General features: G+C 33.9%; 1 protein-coding gene across 20 annotated transcripts in view; it reads right to left on the reverse strand.

Moving 5' to 3' along the window:
• The window catches only part of RIMS1 (regulating synaptic membrane exocytosis 1), a 469,154-nt gene that overhangs the window by 318,791 nt on the left and 133,891 nt on the right, over window positions 1-16,472 (reverse strand). The gene's annotated exons all lie outside the window — the stretch shown is intronic.

The following is a 16,472-nucleotide window of genomic DNA, read 5'->3' on the forward strand; positions in this document are numbered from 1 at the left end:
TTTTCTGACAAAGGGTGCTGCTTCCATGAATTCTATGAACCAAAATCATCTTCCTGAAACTCTACATTTCTCATATTTGTGTTAAGCTTTTTATAAGATATGGTCACACAATTAGGAATGTCTTTGGCAAGAAATAAGATGAAGAAGCATTAAACCAGGTAATCAGATACTTGTCAATTTCCATGTATCTATCATTTGTAATCTCTAAGTCTTTTTAAAAATTCTGTTTGAATGATTAAGATTGCAGGGCATGGTGGTATAAACCTGTAATCCTAGCTCCTCTGGAAGCTGAGTTAGGAGGATTGCCTATTTGAGACCAGCCTTGGTAACCTAGTGAGAAATTGTCTCAAAATTTAAAAACTAAACAGGACTGAAGATGAAGCTTAGTAGTGAGTGCTTGCCTAACAGATGTAAGGCTCTGGGTTCAATCCCCAGTTCTGATAGATAAATAGATAGATAGATAGATAGATAGATAGATAGATAGATAGATAGATAGATAGATATGGGCAGGAAAGTCTGAAAAGGAGAGGTATGTAGAGAGTCTGTCTTTCAGAGCATCTCTGGCTAGTCTGAGAGTTTCAATGGAGAGGTGTGAGCAATTACAATGGGAAGGTGACTCTTAGGAATAAAGTAATGCCATGAAGTTTTTTCTCCTAGTAAGTTTTATAAGATCATGGTTTGACTTTTTTTTTTTTTTTTTTTTTTAAGAGAACCAATGGATTCCCTCAAGAACCTGGTATCCAATATCAACTTCAGGAGAATCAAGCAAGTACATTATAAGTTCATGGAATCGTTGAAAATGTTTTATATTTAAAAAAAAAAAAACTGATAAATTTTCTAGGGACCCATGTAACTGAGAACACAATAAATAGAGAAGCCAATGGGGAGGTGAAAATGCAAGCATGATCCTCAAAAATCACCAGCCCTTGTGCTGGTGTCTAAAACAAACAACTACTTTTATGTAGTGTGATCATATTGCCAGTTAGCCAGGGAACATCTCTGTTGATGCTTCTTGTCAAAAATGGACCCATTTAGATCTTAAATCATATAATCGCAGAACCTTTCATCTTTAATAGATGAGGTAATCTCCATGACAGCCACATGTCAACCACTGTGAACTCTGTGGATTGCAGCCAAACATGGCTGAAGACTCCCCTCCAGTTAGAAGACATTTGCGACCGTCTTGGTGTTATGACTTGTTTATTTATTGTATGGCAAGAGGTTAGAAGAGTTAATTCAGATCATGTACATCAGCATCAAATGAAATCCTCCAGTTTCAAAGATTTATGTTGGAATTTGTGTTGGAAATTTTTTTCTTAAGTACAGCTTTAGAAAAATATTGGCAGATTAGTTCACTTGCTTTTGTTGTTATCGGAAATGTAATGTAGATTGCAAATTGTATTTTATTTGTTTTAACCATCAAAAAACTAAGACTAATTTGAGAATAAAGGTGTACAAATCAGATTTCTTAGAAATATTTTAATATCTTCTCTGTATAATTTGGATGATCTATTTACTTATTTCTTTTTAACTTATGTTTAATTTACAAGCAACTTCAATTCCTTTCATAATTGTAAATATAGTAAGTAAATACTACAATTCAGAATTAAACATCATAAATGAATCTCTTATTCTGGAAATAAATTACCATGCTTGTTAGTAGAGGACAAAGTTAGAATTCATAAGGCTGGAAGGGTAGATTTAAGCATATACACAAGATATTCAATTATCAAAGTTAAAATACAAGAAGGAAAAAATGTCATCTATCATTTTGGTATGAAAAAGAAAAATCAGAGAAATTGCTTTCATTATGCATAATAATGCACAAGGCATTCCTTTACAGTATTTTTTAAAACGTTTATGGTCTTCTCATAGAAATACAATCTATGTAACATTGGACAAGATGAGTTACCCACACTGATTCTCATTTTCTTCATCTTTAAAAGGTTTAAGATTGTCCTCACGTACTTGTGAGAACTTAATATGAAGAAACATCTGGGAATGTATCCTGCATATAACAGATGCTCATTAAATTAATTAAATTGTTCCTACTTTAAAAAAGAAATTAAATGCAGCTCCTTAACATTTACAAAGACTACATCCCCCAGACCTCTGTGAAATCCACCAATTTCCAATGTCCCTGTATTACTTCATGAAGAAAATAAAATTGGGAGATTGCTTTTAATACTGAAATACTTTCACAAATAACCATTGGTTGTTAGCATTCACAGAATATGGCAAACTTACCCATGTCACATATATTAACTACTGTCCAATCTGATGTTCTATGTTTTGTAACACTGAGTATATTTCCTGACTCAAAAGCATTATTTTCTTGGATATCTTCATATTCTTTCCTATCCGAATACTAAAATTTAAAATCTGTTTAATTTCTAGGATTATTCTTCATGAATAAATAAAATATATCTCACTTTGGAGGAGTGGCTGTATATGTCTTTGAGCAAAGTCCATGAATTTTCAGAGATGCCAAGAACACTCTGGGTAAATGAAAAGGCTTCATCACTTAGCTTCAATTTTATTCCTGCCCATCTTGGCTCATTGTGAAAACAGTCCATGTGTGTCCACAAAGTGACAATTCACTACAGGAACTGGGTTAGTTGGGTGATTCTTAAGAAGTGAAATCACAAAAACCAAGCAAGGGTCAACCAATCTCCTCTTTTCCTTTGTTAGAAATTTCAGAAACCTAAGAAGAAGCTGAATCGGCAATATAGATATGTCATCTAGAATGACAGACCACGGTGCAAAGATTTCTTTGTGAACTATGTTACAAAATATGTATATGTGAGCCTTGGAGAGGAAAGGATTATAGTCTAAAGAGTCTCTGCTCATGGTGATGAACAAAGTGTTGGGGGACAATTTGGAGACAGGAGCCCCCAATGCTGAGACTGGGCAGGCTTCAGGCTAGGTCCTGAAAGAAAACATTTGTAGAAAAAGCCCCAGTTCCTAGGGAGATTGCAGTTTAGAAAGACAGAGTAGGGGACTATCTTTCAGGGAGAGCATATGATCGGCTTTTCCTGTCTCCACTCAGCAGACCATCATAAATGGGTTACACAAGATTAGTTTCTGGTCCAGTGTGTAGATCTACTGTAACTACAGTGGCAATCTCAGAAGCAAATTCTCCACCAGCTTGCTGATACAATCTCTGTGGTTTTCCTTTCCACAGTAGGAGGGTAAATTTACAAACACTTGAGTCAATAAAGTGTCTTGTATGGTATGATTATGTTTGTGCTACATTATTATTAGTCAAGCAACCATTTAATCAACAAGAAAGAGAAAAACATATAAGCAAAAACAAACATACAAAATAGATGCTTTACATATAGCATCTTATTTAGTTCTCATTATAACCCAGTAAATTACATTCTATTTTTACATGCAAGGAAAATAAGATTAAATTATGCACTCAAAATGGTATAGCCAGCAAGCGGTAAAACTGAAATATAAAATTCAGGTCAGTCAGATTTCAATGTCTATGTTCTTTATAGCCCACCATATTTACCCTTCAGATAAATGTAAATTATGAATGTTTTCTAATTTTAATAGATGAATAAGAATGACAGTATTTCATGAATGGTTAACAAAAGAAGGAAGCCTGTGGAGATAAAAAGAAGTGAAAATATCCAGGGTTCCCTTGAGTATACTGCTACCTGTTTATCACTGCTACTGTGTTCCTTCCACATCTGTGTCCCTGAAATTCTGCAAGACACCCTATTATCTTTTAAGCAATCTCAACTGAGTTTTCTGACTTACAATGGATAACTACTACTCACATGTACTATAGAAACAACAGCTCCTAAATTGCTAAGCCAGCAAGCTGAAGGAGCACCAAAGGCCTCTATTAATTGTGAGGACCATTCTCTTACCTTCAGGGAGACAGAATGAACATTTCAACTAAGACAATGCTGATGTGTTGTAGGGAAAGTCAATGAAGTTTTAAGCACTTGAAATTTAACTATGTGTACTACTATCTTAACCATTAATAGCTTTAAAATCCTGGGACATTTACTACGGATCATGAAATTTTACCAAAGAATAATATACCATTAAGAGTACCTAAAAATTATTCATTGTTTTCTACCTTGCTTGTATCTACCATTAATATGTCAGCATCATCAAAATACAGAAAAAAACAACTTCTTTGGTCATCTAATAAATTTACTGTCGATTACCTTTGCATGCCCTAGCTTGAAGAAATAGCTTCATGGCCACTAAATTATATAACACTTGATAAAAATCAATCAATTTTTTTGTTAACTAGACCACAAAAGGTGACTACACTAAAATAATTTGTTCCAATAAGCTTTTTATTTAGACACAAAATAAACTTAAATCTACCTGAATCTTATCAGTGCTGGGTTCAGTGACTGCTGTAAATAGTTAGCAAGCTTTAATGAGGCTTCATAGTGCAATGAGTTGAAATTCTCACTGTATGAGGAGTTCCAAGGTGTGTCCTCTAACATTAATAGTCTAACGTTTCAGAATCCTGCTTCAACAAACTATGACCAGGCATCACATCTTAGGGAGTCTTATAAGACACATCTTAGCTCACTTGTCACCAGCCTGCCTGTATTTGAGTATTGGCTCTGCTACTGACCAGCTGCATTACTATGGACAAGTTATTTAACTTTCTGAGCCTCTGTTTCAAATGAGTTACAATGGCACCTTGAAACACATTCAACATTACTGAAAGAATGATGTGATGTCCTTCCTTCTTTCCCTCACTCTTCACACAAAAAAAATGAAATTGTTGCAATGATTCTGACTTGCTGAAAGAAATTATGATCTCCAGGGACAAGTTCAAAGTGGGTCTTATTCTTTCAACTCTCAAAGACAAAGGAAGCCAAACCAATCTCTGGCCTTTGTCAGAATGAGATAATGAAGAGGATGGGAAAAGAAGGAATATTTTTTGGAGGAAGAATTTAGTTGGTATTGTGGGTGGCTCTCTCTTCAACCTACTTTACTCTTCCCCTTTTTAATAAGATGGGTGAACCTGATAATTTAATCCACTAACATGGGATTGCCTCTTATCTAAAAATTGGACCTTATGCTATCAGAACTAAAGAAAGGGGCAGTTGAAAGAGTGTCGGCAGACTTCACTTTCAATGTTTGGCAAGGAAATACAGGTGGACAGAAGATAAAATGGAATTTTTTCCTGGATGTAGCAGGCTGGAACAGGTGCAGTTCCCTATGGAGCCTTCTTAGAGTCTACTGAATAATTCCCATGAGAAGGTAGGCCCCTGGATCTTCAGCCCACAGAAAAACAGTGAGGATTCAGGAATGGAGGTCAGACATGCTTTGGACAGCACAGAAGGATCACATTTTCCCTCTCCAACCTCTAAGTTCCAGCACCAGAATGTCAGAGCAGCAGAGAGGGGACACACGAGAGAGCGGACTGTGTACCCCAGGCCCACACCTCTGCTGCAGGTCTGGGCCACAAGTAGCTACACTGCAGGGACAGGTCAATAGCAAGATGTGGAAGAAAGGATTTGGGGGTCAAATGTGAGACTGAAATGGTAAAGAGGATGGATAACTGACTTCCAATACCAGTTTATTCTTACTAAGTGAAAATGACTAAAAAGTGAAACATTTGGACAAAGGTGGTTTTAAGAGAGATGGATTCATGGCAGAAGAGCCCTGCTGAGCCTACAGAAGCAGTTTTCAATGAAAAATAAAGGAATAAAGGAATAATTTGATGTCCAGCTTTCAAGAGTTGAGACTTCTCAATCAAAACAGTTTCTTTAAAAAGCAGACATTACAACTTCTGGTATAGTCATCTCACTGCTCAAAACTGAGCTTGGGGTCTATCCCAGGGCAGAATCATGAGAAGTTTGCAAAATTTTTATCATTATTTAACCTTTAAAATGCAATAATTTTTCCTTTACCCTAAGTGATTCTCTAAGTTTTGGGAAGTAAAGTCAACTGATTCTCTTTAATTTCTCTGATCATGTTTTCAATTTTACACTTAGAAAGTTACTTTGACTGAAATAAACAATATAACTGTCACAAGAGTAATATATATTTACTCACTCTGTATGAAGTTTATATATATGATATTAAATAAGCACTCTATTTTAAAAGAAAATACTATGCAAGTATTAGAATAAACAGTTAAAAATAGCAAGGATCAATAGTGGAAATGCTAAGAAATATTATTGCATTTATTCTTTGTTCCTATTATCCTTTTTTATTTCCTTTAATATTACCACTAATATTTATCCCCAAAAGCTATATACCTACAAAGCAAAACTTACAGCTAAGGTCATTTTAGGGGTTGGGAGTTAGACAAAAACATATTTTCTTTCATGATATTAGTAGAACCCACCTTGTAATTCAGTATTATGCAATCCTAAGCAATTGAGAGACTATTCTTTCGTTGCTGCTCAAGTTACACAATACACTTACTCCTTATCTCACTTTCTAACTTCCTGATACTACACCAAGCATTACTGGAATGCTCACTGTCTTACTGCTATTGAACTTTACTGTATTCAAAATAAACAATTAGATGTCACAACTTATGATTCTTTTTTTTTTCCCTACAACATGCTTTCCTCTCATCTTTTTTTTAAATTAGAGCATTACAGTTACATGTAGTAATTGGGTTCATTTTGACAAAATCATACATGTATGGAATTTGTTCTACTCCTTTGCTCCAGTTCCACCCTGCTTTTCCCTCCCCTCCTTCCTCCCCCTATTCTCCTTCCTCTACTCTACTGATCTTGCTTTTGCTTATTTATCTATTAAAATATGGAACAATTCACAATTTTGCATGTCATCCTTCAGCAGGAGCCATGTAAATCTTTGTATCGTTTCAAATTTCATGTATGTGCAGCTAAAGCAAGCAAGCAACTTGTGATTCTTCTGTAATAAAAAGCCCTTTCTGACCTCATGCCAATTGTCAGAGGTGGGTAGTTCACAGGTACAGGTTCTGAACTCTTGAAAGTAGTTCAAATATAGTCAATAAACATGTGAGGGAAAAAGCTGCCCCCACCTGAGGCAAAGGTAGCAGTTCCTATTTCTTGTGCCCTTCATGGGACCCAGGCTGCCAGGATTTGGATACTCATGCTTCCTCAGTCCTTCATCTTGATTCTGGATCCCCTGTATATTGCCCCTGATCATCTTTCTCTGGCACCATGTCCTTCTGAATCCTCAGTGTAGGCCTGGTCTACTCTGGTCTCAAGAGTAGCTACTCTGAGCTCAAACCCTGGTATCCTTGCTCCAGTCATACCTGGAGTCTTCTGCATCAGCAGAAGCACTTCATCTACTACCTATCCCCAGTCTCCCTTCTTGGTCCAATCTTTGCTTGCAGTGCTACATTTCCTACCACAAAGGCAGGATGGTGACAGCAGGTTAAGGGCTAAAAGTCAGCACAGGGAAGGGTTTATACAGATAGCAGTGGGCCCTTCCTCAAATATTTTAACTACACTAAAATTTCAAGTCACTTTATCTCAGGCAAGAGTAATGCATTTACCCTCTATTCTTAAATTGTTTTTCCTGATTAATGTTTAAAAGGTATGAAAATAACTTTGATATGGAAACTTTTTTCATTAATATTTTTTACATTTAATTCTACTTCCCAGCAGGCTATTGATGAAACACTTCATCCACTAAGTCCAGATCCTTCATTTATTATAGTACTATTATTACCCAGTGCTATAAATATAGCTGTTCTTTCTTAAACATTTTTTTGTTTCTTTTTTTATTTTCTCTGTGCTATAGACATAGCCAAATAAAATTCATCATGCAACTCATAAGAAAACAATGTTTAGATCACATTTTGTTGAAAGTCCCTGATGAATGGAACAGCATTACTGTCAACTTTAAAGGACAATACGCTGCAGGTTCATGGCTCAGGAGAATGCTATAGTGTTAGGGCATAAAGAAACAAAGGCTGGGTTGGCTAAGTCCAGCAAAGGCAGAGCCCTGAGAGGAAAGAGTGTACTTAACCACATGTAAAAGAATGAAACTAGACCACCATTTTCACCCTGCTGAAAAACCAACTAAAAGTGCATCAAAGACCTAAGGATAAGACTAGAAACCCTGCAATTACTTGAAGAAAACATAGGGTCAACACTAATATGGCACAGGCAAGTTCCTTAGTAAGACTTCTAAAGCTCAAAAAATAAAACCAAGAATCAATAAGTAGGATGGCTTCAAATTTAAAAAGTTTTTGCACAGCAAAGGAAATAACTAATGGCATTAAGAGAGTCTACAGAACAGGAGAAAATCTACTATTCTTCTGATAGGAGACTAAAATCCAGAATATTTATAGAATTCAAAAAACTCAACACCAAAAATCAAAACAAAACAACAAAAAAGAACACAAAAACAAAATCCAAACAACCCAATCAGAAAATGTGCAAATGAACTAAACATATTTCTCAAAAGAGGAAATGGAAAAGGCCAACAAATATATGAAAAAATGTTGAACATCCTTAGCAATCATGGAAGTGCAAATCCACTACACTGAGATTGCATCTCACTCCGGTTAGAATGCTAATAATCCAGAAAATAAATGACAATAAATGTTGGCACGGATGTGGGGTAAAGGTGCATCATGAATTTTTGGGATTGCAAATTAGTACAAACACTTTGGAAAGCAGTATGGAGATTTCCTGAAAGACTCAGAATGGAATCACTATATGACACAATTATCCTACTCTTTAGAATTTGTTCAAAATAACTAAAGTCAGCATACTATAGTGATACATGCACACCAATGTTTATAGAAGTGTAATTCACAATAGCCAAATTAGGGCATCAGCCTAATTGTCTGTTAACAGACAAATGGATAAAGAAAGTTTGGTACATATATATACACACAATGGATTTTTACTCAGTCAGAAAGGTGGATAAAATTTTGGTATTTGCTGATAAATAGATGAAACTGGAGAACATCATGTTAAGTGAAATAGGTCAGACTCAATAAGGGTTAAACATTTTCTCTCATGCAGAAGCTAAAGATAAATAAGGAATTTTAAAAGGGCAGGTGTGGTAACTCACGAAACCATAAGGGAGAATACTGAAGTAAAGGAAAAGAGAGAGGGAGGAGGGGTGGGAAAGGAAAGGGACTGTGGAATGAAACAGATCAAATTATGCTATGTACCTGTATATCATAATTAATATCACTATTATGATGTTATAATGCACCAATTAAAAATAAATTAATAGAAGGAAGAGCAATAGAGTAGAGGAAACACATCAGGGTGAGAGAAGAAGGGAGGGAAGAGGGTAGAACTGGGGAGTGAAATGAAGCAAATTATATCATATGCATTTATAAATATGTTAAACCCCACAATTATGTATAACTATAATACACTAATAAAATTTTTAAAAATATACTGTACTCAAACACCAATGAAGCTAGTTACTTTAAGGTGTTTCATTGGGAAATTCTTTTGTTTTGAATATGAGAGCTTCTAAACCATTGGTCCAGGGTTAGGTCTTACACTGTGAGACCAAATAGCCCTTGGAATATGGCAAATGAAGACACTTTATTCATTTGCTGCTCCACTGTCCACCATTCCTACTTAAAAATATTGTCACACCCAGCACCATGCATACATTTTTGCCACTGTGGATAGATCGTTACAGAGTTTAGGTTTCTCAACAATATACCATTTAAACCAAAAGCAATAGATGAAAGCTTTAATAAATGAAGTACCTTAACACAAGTCCTGAAAGGTACATTCAAAGCTAACATAAAAAGATATAATTTCCTTCTTTCTTGGCAAAACCTGTTATCCAAACAACATCCAGAAAAAGGCTATAATTTCATTTAAGTAATATAATACAATGGTATTTAAGAAATATACAGTTTACATAACTTTTCCTTCAAGCTAAGAATTCCTGGTAAGTCTGTCTGAATTTTATTGTTCAAAAGAAAATTAAAAGATTTCAGGAGTAAAAATATCTTTATTATAAAAATAATGTTTTAAATTAAAGGAATGTACCATTATCATTTGTCCTCCCTATCTTCCTGGTTTCTGAAATTAGAATTTGTTATAACTAGCACCTTAAAATAAATCCTTTTTTATTTTTTTCAGTTTGTGTTTCTCCATTTATTCCTGGTTCCTGGGGCCTCAATAATAACTCTTAAAACTAAAGTTTAAAAAGAAAATATTCTGAAATAGAAGATGTTGTAAACCTTTTAAGTTTTAAAGTTCTTCCCAGCTGCCTACACCTTGCCTACATATCTTTTTGCTCACTCTTTCATTCCCATCAAGATCTTGCTCAAATTTCAGCTTTTCCTTGGAATACAGACACACATCTCCCTGTGGGACTTCTGTTCTCCCACTCCTTTCTTAGCCACGGATAACCGTCTAACATGATATATAATTTGCTGACTTATTTTCTGTCTTCTCCCCAATAGAATGTAAGCACCATGAGGAAGGGGTTTTTGTTAGCTTTGTTCTATGTCCCAGGAACTTAGATAAGTACTGAGCACTCAACAAACACTTATTGAAAGAATAAATTATTTTGTTAGTGGTTGTAACAGTAGGTTCAAATCCAGTAATACTTGCTTACAAGTCAGGATAATGAAACAAGAAAGTAAATTAAAATGAATCACCCAACAAACACAAAGATTTCGGCTAATAGTCATAAGCAATATCCAACTGATTTATTTAGTCAGTCTACAAAGAGCACAGAATTAGCTACCATTTCCTATTAGGAAGAAAATGTTAGAAGTCACCTAACACAACAACATAATTAATACTGATTTCTTTTTTTCTTTTAGAGACCCAGTAAAAATTGTATTGAAACTGAGTATCTGAGTTCTCTGTGTCTCCTCTAATTTATTCCCTTCCACACGGTCAACTAGGCCACAATAGCTGTAAACTAACCCCTACAGCTTATGACCTTACAGTAGGTAAACATTTTGAAAGCTGTTTATTTATTTTTTATTGTTGTTGTTGCTCCATTATTCTCTTTTCTTTCAGATATTATGCTCACATCTTTAAATTTAGGATTACGACATGTTTAGACAGGCAGATTAATAAACTGCTTATGACCAGTGAAAATTAATAAGATAGCTAAACAATGTATAACCTGATCATTTCTAGAACCAACCCAGTGTAAAGAATCCCTCCTCTGCAGTAATTACACAGTATTTGACAAAATTGTGAAGTTGAAAATTCCACAGTTTGCATTTAGACTTAATTTGGAAGTGTCACAATGGTGCTGCTCAGAAATAAAACTCTAGTAAGTAGTTATGTTTGATGAGCTTATTCAAAGAATTTCAAAACCATAGTGAGAATCAAAAATAGAAAATCAATTTCTGCAATGTGGGGGTCAAATAAAAAAGCAATGAACAACTGAAACTACAAACCTGGAGTTCCCTTAAAAATATCTACTGTTTCTTTACACAGGTCACTATAAATTACAAAATATTTTATTCTGGTTATATAACAACGTATTTTTTTTTTGGTGACTACATATCATAATCTTTACAACAAACAGGGGTATTTGAATAGTTAATTTAGTTAATAGAATCGACTTTCCTGTTTCATATGACTTGAAAATTTATTTCCTAATATAGAACAGAAGATAGTTCTATTATTCTAGTTTTAAAATATCAATTTAAGCAAAGATTGAAGGCATAGGAGAGCAGAGTACTATAGCTCATAGTTCAAGAGTAAAGAAGTATAAATATGATAGCAGGAATCATGAAGAGGGTCTGAATCATCTATTTTTATATGATCCATTGGCCTGAAACAAATAGCTAAGGCATATATATATTTTTAAAAGTAAAATGTTATCCCAGAATCACATTTCTGCAAAAATGAAATCTAAAATTTCGGTTCTTAGTACAAACTTACAAGCAAATCATTTGGCATGTGCCCTGCACCCCAACTGACAGCAAACAATTCCGCCATTTTCTATGAAAATAACAGGCACCAACAGATAGGGTTGCCCCATCTCACTTGCAAATGTACCCAGCCCTGTTGCCAACCTTCTCTACAGCTTCAGTAAGTAATGATTTCCTTCTTATCAAGGTTAATACCTCTAAGTGTGTTTGGATGCGGACCCCTGCAATATTCTCAAGAATCTTTGTTCATCAGCCATCCTCCTCCTTTCCCAGAACTAATAACTCCAGCAGCTTAACATTTTGGTCAATGTTCTTCCACGTCAACCTTCTCTACCCAGCAATGAACTTCCATCTCATCCCACTACTCACTCTCTGTCCCAACATACACAAAGATAGAGATGAACCTCATCAGGCAGAACTCTCCCAAAGGACCTGATGGTTATATAAACACAGAACCTAAAATCAAGTTTAATATCTACTCTGTCTGGTCCAGGAGTTCAAGAATTTCCTGGGTGTTAAAAGAGAAGTAAGAGCACTGATTCGGTAATCATTACTGGTCTACTGATTTGTGAACCAAAATATTTTATTTTGCTTTTACCTTATCAGTGGTAATTTCCAAAGGAAAATCATGTCTTTAAAATGATTCCCAAGATATGCATACTATAAAGAAAAATGTCTATTATGTAAATATTAAAAATACATGTATTTAAAACATACCAAGACTTATATTAAAATACATTATGCTAAATTAAGAACTTTTAGAAAAAATCTTAGGTATCAACAAATAATAAAAAGACACAAATGGAGAGAAAGGAACAAAAAATGTATACCAAAAGATCAGAATAGAAACACTGTTCAGTGGTCAGTCAATATTTGGAAAATATTCATATTACTAGTAGTGAAAGAAACACAAATGAAAATAACAAAAGGAACTACTTGTTAGCTACAATGCTGAAACAAATTAAGCAACATGTAATGTTCTATACAAGTGTGGGGACAGGCACTTTCATATATATGAGAATTGGCATGTCCCTCCAGGAGAACGTCAGTCAATACGTAGCAAAACTTAAATTTTTACAATTTATTTGAATTAATTTTTAAAAAAATATCTCTATAGCTTGTCTTATAATAACAAAATACTAAAAGCCTTTTAAATAATTTACAACATATTTTATCCATGAGATAAAGTATTATGGATTTCCCAGGTTGTTAAAGCAAAATAAAATTATTTTCTTCAGGACTGAACAATTTTAAGATAATGAATATGTTTTGTAGATCTCCGAGAGGGACAGATCAAGGTTTTTTATGTTGTTTTGGTTTTATGTATTTATAAGTTATGTTGATTAAATAAAATATAATGCAGTAAATGAAGCTCATCATTTTTTAGTGTATAATTTAATAGTCAAAATACAGGACATGATCATAAACTTTACAAGTACTTTTATATTCTTTGCAGTCAATTCTTGCTCTACCCTTAGACCCGGGTAGCTACTATGCTTTCTGACCTTATAGTTTTTGACTTGTTCTAAAATTCATATAGTTAGAATCCTGCAGAATGTAACCTTTGAACATGGCTTCTTTGAATAAAATGTTTGGGGATTCTTTCATGTAGTAGTTTTTACTTATTAGCAGTTTTTATTGCTAAATACTAGTCTGTTGTATAGATATGCTATAATTTCTTTATTCATTCACCAGCTGATAAATATTTGAATTATTTCTAGATTTTGGCTATTATGAGTAAACCTCTGTGAACACCTGACATGTAGGTCTTTGTGTGAATGTGAAATGTTCTCATAAAGATAAAATTTTAAGAGTTTGTTGGGTGATATGTTAAGTCTGTGTTTATCTTAATAAAAAGCTAATAAAAAGCGGGCAATGTTTTCCAAAGCAGTTTGCCATTTTATATTATTAACATCGGTATATGAGAGTGCCAATTATATCAAGTCTTTGATCACACTAATTATTGCCTATTTAATTTTAGCCACTCTGGTGGGTATGAAGGATATATAATTATGATTTTTATTAGTGCATATAATTATACAGAATAGTGGGTTTCATTGTGGCACAGTCATATATGCACATAATTTGATCAATTTCACTTCCTTTAATATCGCTATCCTCCTCCCCTCCCCCATTTTCTTCTTTTACCCTAGCTGTCTTCCTTCTACATTCATAATGTTATTTTTTCCCCTCTTGTGTCAACATATGAGAGAAATTATACCATATTTATCTTTCTGAGTCTGACTTATTTCACTTAAAAGGATGATGTCTAGTTTTATCCATCTTCCTGCAAATGACATCATTTCCTTCTTATGGGTGAATAGTACTCCACTGTGAAAATGTAACACATTTTCTCTATGTATTCACCTGCTGATGGACACTTTAGGCTGATTCCATTATTTAACTAGTGTGCACTGCGTTGCAATAAGCATGGGTATACCTGTATCTCTAAAGTATGGTGGCTTTAATTCTTTTGAATGAATACTGAAGAGTAGTATAGCTGGATCATACAGTAGTTCTATTTTTAGTTATTTGAGGAACCACCATACTGATTTCCATAGTGTCTGTACTAATTTATATTTCCTCTGACAGAATAAGAGTTCCATTTGCCCTACATCCTTGCCAGCATTCTGCCAGCATTGCATCCTTGATAGCCATTCTGGAGGGGTGAATGAGATGGAATCTCCAATGGTCAACAATTACATGAAAAACGTTCATCATCTTTACCATCAATAATATGCAGATTTTTGTGGTTTTAACTTGTGTTTCCCTGATTATTAATGATGTTATAAATCTTTTCATGTGATAAGTTGCCATCTGCTTATTTGTTGAAAGTTCTTCTGTTCAAATACTTTGCCCATTGAAAGTTGTTTGCTTTCTTATTCCTCAGTTATTTTTGCACACATCTTTCATTAGAATGTGCTCTACATTTTTTTTGGCCAAGTCTTGTGGTTCAAAGTTATTTTCTGAATAGTATAAAGCAGAGTTTTAATTTTGATGAAATCCAATCTATCAGTGTTTTTCCTTTTATATTTTAAACTTTTGTGTCCACTCCAAGAAATCTTTTCCTAGTTGGAAGTCAAAAATATTTTCTCCTATGTTTGCACCAAGTTGTTTCCCAGTTTCAAGTTTGCACTTAAGTTCACGATCCATCTTGATCTAATTTTTGTGTTTTGTGGGAGGTAAACATTTAAAGTAACCTTTCTTTTGCACATAGATATACAATTGTTTTAGCACTATTTATTGAATTGTATTTACACCTTTGAAAAGTTCCCCACTTTTATTTAAAAACAAACCATTTTATTTTTGAATGTTTATTGACATCTTGTGGAATTATAGCACTTTTTTGTAAGTGCCTTCATTAAATATTAGTTAAAAAATATTAATGGCACATTGTCAAGTGGGAAAAAAAGACTGAAAAAGAAAGAGAATGTGTACATATCTGGAATATGTGTGCCAAAATATATACTTTACAGAGGCTATTAAAGTTGATAATATTACAGATAACTTCAATTATCTATGCTTAACTGAATTTTCCTTTATCAATGGACATGGGTTATAATAAACACATATTTTATTCATTATTTTGACCAGTAATTTCTCAGTTACATCTTAAGTTATGAATACAAAAAATGATTACATTAGTAAATTAAGTTGGTTAGTATGACAGGCAGAAAAAAGAACCAAAACCAATGTTAGATTATATTTGACAATTTTACTGTGAGATTGAATATTCTCAAGGGAACAGACAGAATTTTAGAGTTAAACCAATTGTTTTCAACAGAATACATCCTTATAAAGAAAGGGGGAAAAAAGCCAGTGAATGGTTAGGCATAATATTCTATTTGCAATCACCAATTTTTATGTGGATCTAGTTTAGACTTCTCCCTTCATATGCAGAGATCATCAGAAACTCTCATATTTACATATATAGTTAACATAAAACACTGATGGATAAAGGTTGACTTTTTGGGAAAGATCTTTTCCCTGAATTTTAAAGTATAAGGAGAAAAATGGCGAATTTTAACACTTCTACTTATTTATAATTTTCCTTTTTCTCCCTTCTTTTATAAGAGTGATAGTTTTGGCAGGGCGGAACTTCCCTTTTCAGGAATTTCCTATTTGCATTCACAGTAGCAGTGATGTAAGTAATCCTGCAAGTGTGTATGTGTGTGTTCTATGACTACAGCATTACACACCACAGATTCTAAGATAAATTGAAATATGGCAAAAATTATAATTAGTATCAAGTGGGTGTAGTGTAACAGCTAAAAAAGCAAAGAAGAAGTTAAAATTTCATTTTCATATCCAATTCAGGTGTCTGAAGCAAGCTCTTCAGTGATAGCTGATTGTTGAAATTATATTTCTTTTGAGTATTTCAAATAGTAAAAGGATGATGCTTATCCCATTCACTAATCTTACAGAATATTCTTTTGACCTGTATTTTGGGTGGTTGTTTTATATCTTACTCAAATTATCAGTTGGAGAAATTCTGAGAACATTTTGAAGTGTTTTACTATGTTCTACATGTTGAGAGCCTATATTAGAAATATTCTTAGAGATAGACTAGACTGAAATTAATTTGTAATCCCTAAGCGTATGTTAGCCTTGACAGAGAAAAAGGAAGAAAAGAGATGGCAAC

This window comes from Sciurus vulgaris, assembly GCF_902686455.1.
Source record: "Sciurus vulgaris genome assembly, chromosome: 7".
NCBI classification, from domain to species: Eukaryota; Metazoa; Chordata; class Mammalia; order Rodentia; family Sciuridae; genus Sciurus; species Sciurus vulgaris.